This window comes from Opisthorchis viverrini, assembly GCF_000715545.1.
Source record: "Opisthorchis viverrini unplaced genomic scaffold opera_v5_551, whole genome shotgun sequence".
NCBI classification, from domain to species: domain Eukaryota; kingdom Metazoa; phylum Platyhelminthes; class Trematoda; order Opisthorchiida; family Opisthorchiidae; genus Opisthorchis; species Opisthorchis viverrini.
Window position 1 is genome coordinate 42936 of NW_008752209.1, and position 8587 is coordinate 51522.

Consider the following 8587-nt stretch of genomic DNA (forward strand, 5'->3'; position numbering starts at 1 on the left):
ACGTGCCACACATTTATTTTGAAGACCTCGAAGAGTATGATTATCTTGTTTTTGCGCATCAAGGTGGAGTAGACAGAGACGTCTGTTTTCTAGACTGACGTGTTTTTTCTGCTAAAAAGGGTGTCTGATACTTACGTATAAAACTGCATGTTGTCGTTACTCCCCAAAATGATAACCAGATGCATCAAGATCAACTTAGTTTTGTAGTCCGGCTTGACGTATGCTTTTTCAAAGCGATAGCAGCGGTTTGTTTTGGGTTTGAGTTCCGAGTTACGTTTTGTTGCCTCAAATGTCATTCCACGTTCTAAGTAAAGGGTGCCCTTTAAAGAGCCAACAACATCGTTAAAAAAAAGATCTGAAACGATAGCTTTATTTGTGCGTCAGTTTTTCCGTTGCTGTCACTGATGTGACAGAAGGAATAGGTGAAAGTGTCAAGCTTTTAATAGTACCCTCAGAATGATTGATAACTTCGGCAAACGAGAAAAGAGTTTTTTTGCTGCTGGCCCACGTTGTACGCACCCATTCAAAACGTCTCAATCTTTTCTTTAAATTTACTGGTTGATCGTGGAGGCTTTAGTCGCAGATAATAACGTCTATTTCAATATGCTGATTCATCCACCTTGCGCCTGGCATCATAAGCTGTAGTTTGTTTTCCTCTCTGCACTGGGGTGAATATTATTCGATAAAATGGGTGTCTTAAAATTTTCTATCTTTTCTTCATATGAGTGCTTTTGTCACGCGCTCAAAGTATCAGCGGTTTTTGTTAATTTCATTAACTACTGTCGCAAACCAAATGTCAAGTTTTCTGGGAAGGAAAGCCATACTTATTGGACTAAACGTTTTTTCGCCGTTTTGAGGATTTATTTTCTAGGCTTTTCTAATTCCTGGTGTTTTCACTGAAGTTTCTTCAAGCAAGATTAAAAATGAGGCTAAATCTCACCTATAAGTAAACTTATGTCGATACGTTGAACAATCGGTGATGCCAACACATACGACACAATATTTGTGGCGCACACGTGCCACACATTTATTTTGAAGACCTCGAAGAGTATGATTATCTTGTTTTTGCGCATCAAGGTGGAGTAGACAGAGACGTCTGTTTTCTAGACTGACGTGTTTTTTCTGCTAAAAAGGGTGTCTGATACTTACGTATAAAACTGCATGTTGTCGTTACTCCCCAAAATGATAACCAGATGCATCAAGATCATGTGAAATATTTGGTGCATACGTGGTCTTTTATGCTAGAAAATTATTGATCTCATTCTGTAGGTTACTACCTTTACTGTGGAACATTCGATTCTTTCTATAATCAACTTTCTTTAGCGCCTGTAAAGCTTTTATTAGTGCACGATTTTCTCAGCACAATGTAAAAGACAGTCATGCATTTAGATAAGCAGTTATTCTAATTGAATAAACCCCCCAATGAGACCGCTCAATGTAAATAAAGCATAAAAATGCAGGTTATCGTTCAGTTTCATTTAAAATCATCATGTCACAATTTGTTATCCCATTAAATGTTGATGGATTATTATCATATCTATCATATCAGTCAAGTGTTGACACATCTAAACCATACCAAACTTTGTCATAAAGGTCTACGAACAACACTATTCCATGTCGCGATTCACACCAATTTTATCTCCAAACTACCGGTGCCTAAAATTTATTAGTTCTTAACATAATTCTTGTTGTATTTGGTGCTCAGAAGCGTAATCTAACAATTTTGCTCTCTGTTGAAGGCAAGCTGTGCCGGAAACAGCAAAGCTGTTGCATTTAAAAGTGCAGCGTGAAAAAATCTCAGGTACGTTTTATTAGTATAAACGGGGGGAACATAACGTCTCTGTGCGCTGAATATAAAGATAAGACCAGGGCTTGACAGCGCAGACAATGAGCTTCATGCTCGTAAATGCACATCTGAGATTTCTGTGGATTTTCCGATATTTGCGACTGATGTACTGTATTTCCCGGTGGAATACTTTAACACCGTTTTACGCAAACTGCTGCACAGAAAGTCAGCGTTCCCTGTACGGAAAGACTTGGCACTCTGGCTTCCGCGAACTGGCATTTGGACTTCCTTTGCCCCCACTCACAATTGAACATGCCCACTGGGTATTTCTTGCGGAACCCTGAATGGAGGATATCAGCAAGATTGACCATATAGTTCTCACATTGTGTTTGTGTGAGTGAAGACGCTTCCGCGATGTGAGGTGCCTCAGCAGTAAGTGCCTGTTTTTCTCGATACTGGCTTGTTGAACCGTGTAGATAGCGAGGTCACGGCTCTCTAGGTCCTAGATGATATGCCAGGTACGAACGATCACTATACAAGGATGATGGCGCCACATCAACAAACGTAGGGTCAAAATAATCAAAATGCCCCTGGCTTCAAGTTTAGCGTCAGGATGACGCAGGGGGCTGTAGGGCAAACGCGAAACCAAAGCTGATGATCAAAGGCATTTTCAATTGTGAGGCGTGCTAGATATTGTTAAGCAACTCATCTGTGACACACACCAAGCGATTCGCCATGTTCTACCACAGTTCTAGCCAATGACCGCAGGAAACGATGATTTTGACCGTTACTGAACTGCGGAAATTATACTCATTGTGGTATTCCAGTAAATGTTAAGCTCTACGGGGTATTTTGTGGACATTTAAGTATTCAGTAACCCATACATTAATTCTCCACTGAATAATCAATTTCCAACAGTATTACCCGCAGTCCAATGGTCAAGCATTAAGTGCATTTGAGCGCGCATCAACAGAATCCAAAAAAAAATTAAATGTACTGAAACTTCTTGGCAAGTTTCTACTTAATTATAGAGCCAATCCTAACGCAAACGTTCCCATCCTCTAGCAGAATTTATGAAAAAGATGAAGGAAGCCTACACACAAGATCATCCTGACAAACTTGGCGAAGTTTTGGTCACAGAAGGTGGCCCGCCAATAATCCTCAAACAAGACGTAAACGAAAACGAGGGTAGACGGCAGATGCAGAATTATAAACAAAATATCCCTATGCTTCCAAGAAGGAAACTTCCCATACGGTTGCTGAAAACTCTTTGACAGTGTACGACCGGATTTGCACTTATTAGGGCTCATCAGGAAGGCGCAGTTCCTGAGTATCCCTCGACCTTATGTTCTAATTGAACCGAAATTGCACCGTTCACCAGAAATACACTCAATTGCAAATCGATTAGGTCTTCACGAAGAGCAAAACCGGTCGTGGGCTGACGAATAGTTTTCAGCAAACGTGTGATTAGTTCCCTTTATGAAATTATACTGCGATATCGCGAATATCGTACCAACTGAAACATGAGGCGGCCCGTGTGCAGCACATTCGGTTGTAGAATATCACAGATGAGAGTTTCAGTTGAGTCTGTCTTGAAAAAAACAAGTTGATTTGCAAATGGGTGTATTTCTCGAAAACAGTGCAATTAGGGTTCCGGTAGAACATAAAGTTGACGGAAACTCGGGGACTGCGCATAACTGATGAACCCCAAGAAGGGCGACACGGGTCGTGGGTTGTAGAATGGTTTTCAGCAACGTGTGAGTAGTTTCCTTAATGAAAATATTTTGTGATATCGCGAATATCGTGCCAACAGAAAGATTAGGCGCCCTGTGTGCGGCACATTCAGATGAAGAATATCCTATCCCTTTGCCTATTATAGTTGAATGACTCAACCAAATAATTGAATCGCATAGAGAATTATTTCACCCGTGATGCATGATGAAGTAGCAAATAACTCCACGCGTGACAGGAAAAACTTTGAATCTTCTGGACGTTAAGGTATGGTCGCTGTTCTTAGAGAGTTTCATCATTTCTGTATTTGCTTTGTTGTTTTCCAAGGATTTTGTGGGACATGATACCTGGCCCCTTCACCACGGTAATGAAGAAAACTAAACTCTCGCTTGACTGTTCAGATCCTCAAACCTTCTCTTTTGCACGAAAAACAACCACTTTATTTGTTCCTCGAAAGGGATAACCGCACGCAGATATTTTCCCGATTTAACTGCTGAATTAATAAAGATATTCGCAAAATATGCACAAAGATTTTACTCAATAAAATGAGTCCGGTGTTCTATAGAGGAGAACATCGGTGGCTCAGATAGCGTAGATGGTCACTTGCTTGTTCGCTGAGCTGGGCAGTTTAGTTGCAAACATTTCATCACCAATTGAGGTGGCATCATCAGTGCGTAGTTTTGCGTAGCGGTGTGTTAGTGGTTGTGCCTGGTGTAGGAAGAAAAGCGTTACCGAAATGTTTGCCATGCCTAACATACAACCTGCAATATAAAACTGGGTTACCAACAATAATTTAATAATATAAAGCCGGACAGTTTCGGCCGACGAGGTTGTTGGAATACTCGTTCCTGTTACACAGGTGGCTGGCTACTTCAAGAAGGCTGAGAACACATCAGTCAATAAACACTGCTTTATATGAGCCCTAAAACAAAAGATGTGCGTTACGCGACCAGCCGGCCGTTTGAATATACTAATCAAACAGAACGCGTGGCCATAGAGGCTGAATCGACGTGTGCCTGACAGTTGCATTCTTCTGTCTATTCGTCACTTTATCAGAAGACTGTTTTGTGATAATTGAACTGGCGTAGCGCTGCACCAACTATCTTCCCATGATTTTACACGCGTCACTGTTAGCGATAACACTTTGCTGTCCATTGTTCACAACTAATAATCAGCTAATAATCAGTACTTGAACTCCTGGTTTGATTAGTACACGATTACGAAAGGAGACTACTTCAGAGGTTAAAAAACATTTCAATATCCTATGCTTAGATTAATTTCCATGTTTTCACAAAATAATCAAATAATAAAAACATCTACAAACCTCTGAATATTCGCGGCAATCAAAAGTGTAATAAACCAACAGTGTCAAAATGTTCTAAACATTTCTGAATGCGTCACTGATAACTTAAGAAGCAAGCTAACCAAATTTGCCATTGTATGACTGCTAGGCGTTACGCGTTCAACATGCTAACTTGTACCCATTGTGCGGAAACGGAACATACCTGAAATATGAATGATCAATCAGCCAGGAATTATTCAAAATATCAGCGCGAAGCAAAATTACAAATGACGGATATAGCCATTTGGTAGGGACTTATTGATGCATTTTTCTGAACACACGCCATGCTCTTATAGACACTATTTTTCGTTGAAAGTGAAATTTTACGGCGCTTAGTTTACGCGCTTAACATTGACGTTGCCTGTGGATTGTTCCTTTCTTCGATGGCAACGAAGTGGCTGGAATACGTCTGCATTTTTCGGCGGATGAACAATGACCTTAACTTATAGAACGATATTCAACAAAAACAGGAACTCAAATTAACCTTGCATGCACTCATCCAAAGTGAAAATATTGCCTCCGATAAAATAATTGTTGATTGAAGCATATATTCACGTTATACTGGAAACCGGAAGTGAGGACTCTACCTTATACATTTCACAACCGGAAGCGTAAGAAAATACGGTGGAGCATTTCTTGGGGGAAATTAAAAAGCGATAAATGAATAAAAACTCTGAAGCAATACTTTGTACAAGGCAGTCTTGCAATACTGCTTAACACGCATTTTCCTGATTTACACTCAGTGAAAATATTACCTTCCTGTGTAAAACACTTACCTATTAAGCACTTGCTTTGGAGGAATTTAAAACAAGATTCACCTCAGGTGATCTATAGTTTAAAATATGTTGAACTCACAGTCCTGTTCACACAAGAGGTGGATTTCAACAGCACATTATACAACACAACGCGACAACATTAACAAACAGCATTCCACATGATCCAAGGCTATCTGTTGAATCTAATGTGGCTTTCATTTTAGATATTCGTGCACTTGCGCTGCACTTGCTACAAAAGTTGAAACGCGCAATTATGTTGAGTTCAGGGCACAAAATTCATCGGTCTCAAGATGCACAGCCGCGTCCTAATTGCTTCGTTTATTGTTGGATTTCCAAGTAAGCCATTCTCCAAAAATCCCGACCTATAAGCTGCCGCTTACGTGCCACACTCTTAGTAAATTCGAGAGGTTATTTTGGGGAAAACTGCTGATGAGTTTGGATTAAACTCAATAATTCTGTTTCTGATGATGTCCAACCATATAATCTGGTACGGCAGCATCTGTCTATGAATTCAAGAAATGAGGAATCTTGAGATTGCTATTTTCGATGATTTATTTATACCGCGAATGTCGTTCGTGTTCACTAACCGTTTACGAATGTTTTGTTGCTTTGATTTTACAGTGAGAATATGCTCAAAATCAAGTAATTTGCATTTTCGCAAATGAAATTCTCTGCAAAAACTTATCACCCGAAATCACGTTTGAGTAATTTCCACAAATATGGATAAATTACATCAATAGTTTGACGTTATAGTCATCGTTTCACCGTGATTTTTAATCGAGGTAATCAACTGATCAAATTGTGGCGGTAGCACAAAGCGTTACATAAGATGTAGTTCAGCGAATTTGGAAGCATTTTATATTCAAAAGTATCTGAGTAAAGAGATTTAAAAACAATTGGTTAGCTTATGGAGAATTGTTACTAACAGATGTACTAAAGCGTGTGGACTAACTGCACAGAAACGCTTAGAAATTTACTTACTCGGTTGATTAATCAAGGAGCTCAAATTCTTTGAAGGCAATGTGGCTGGTGTGAGAGGCTGACAGCACGTTTGCTGATGGAAAACTAGTTAGAGGTGTTAGACGAATGTACGAAAGAGGATTTTTTTTATGTCGTTAGAGGATCAAAAGTCACCTGTGAGGTTGTCAAAAAAAGAGTACATTTTTAGATCGTTTACGGTGTTGTAGAATACTTTTAGCGTTTATGAAAAATTAATCATGTATACTGAGAACTGTGGCCCACCTTTCAAACAAGTCGAAGAATGTCTGACTGAAAGTACGTCTAGTTGTTTCGTTATCACATTCTCCGTTCTTCAGAGTGATTGCTTCCAAACATATGAAAATATAAACTTTATATTATAAATAATATATGACATGTAATATAAAGAATAATATTTATTACATAAGATATTGTATATTCCATTTAATAAAATTGGTAAATGTCCAGCACGAATAAGTAAATTTGAACCGGGAAATTTCCCTCACCAGCTTCAGTAGAAGGAATTATAATACCGATTTTGCTATTCGCAAAAGATTTTATTTAATTCAACTTTCACAGGAACCCCAAAGATGAGGATGAGCACAAATGGTTATATGCAGAAGCTCAGGGTTATTTCGAACGTGTACTGTAATGCTTAGAGATTTGCAAAAGTTTTGGTCTCCGACACAAGACCGCCCAATGGGGTCGTAAAATTTAACGACTTTGCTTGTAAAATATAGAAGCTTAAAAAGATATGTTAGAGTTACTTTCATTTTGAAACTCTCCGAAGTAAAGAAATGCAAAATGGTAAACTTTTTACACATGCATTTTCTAGCCAGAAGCGTTAGCTTTTTTGTTTATTCTTTATTTGGTTTCTTGGTTCCAACTAAATTTTTCGAGCGCAGTAGAAGCAAGTAAGTCTAGCACATTTCGGTAATAATCAGATAATTTTGGTCATTGGGAGACAAAGATCCCGACAATTAATAAAAATTTCATTCGCCTGGGGAGTTGAAAGTTTTACAATCAATTCTTACACGCGATCAGTAATCGCCATCAAGACAGGCATATCCATTTACTCTCAAAAACTCGATGTAGTTAGATGATTATTATTTTTTGCACTGCGTTTTCTGATGCAAAGACGTATTTCACTAAGCAAGCATGACAACAGGCGTCAAAAACTTTTCCAAGGAATTTGTTCATCCCTAGTGGAACTCAATCCCGCTGAAGGCGTCAAACGGTGTTCATTAAAACGGGTTAAGATGGTATATTTCTTAGCAATTGTTTTTTGTTAATTGCTTTACTCACAAAAAGTAGGAGCGTGTCTTCAGAAAGGTAAGCGCATCTCATAAAGCATTGCGAACAGGATTAACGATGTCCTCAGAGTTTCAGATATCTCCGTCCAACAAAATTATTATCATACCGTCCGCTTTGTGCCACGCAAACTAACAGAAAGCCAAGTGTAGATGCATCCAATGTATATTTTTTCAAAATGCAAACATTTAGTAAACACGAAACAATAAATCTTCGGTAAACAGCGCAATTAGGACATTCAACTTGTGAACATATTGCATGGCTGAGCAAATCTGTCAAAGATGCATTCATTTTAAAATCAACCAAGCTACATTGCGGCCTTGCAAATGCAAAATCAACCTTAGTTCCACTGTAAAGTGGCAGTAGATATGCTGTCTTGGTTCAATGATTGGTTGGTTTTTAGTATGCTGACAAAATATTGGTTCTTCTCTTTTAACGGGCCAACTTTGGGCCAAATGTGGGCAGACACATCCTTTGGGTATACCCACGATTTTGTGATACGATATGATTTTTCAAACTCTTAGAAGGTTGAAATCAAAAGTTAGACACACGAGCCTGGCTACACCTCACTGTCGCGGTTTTAACATTTCAATCACGTACTCAGCATGTAAGTTTATAAATATGCACGTGATTTGTTTTATCTTTAAGCTCAAGAGGACACAA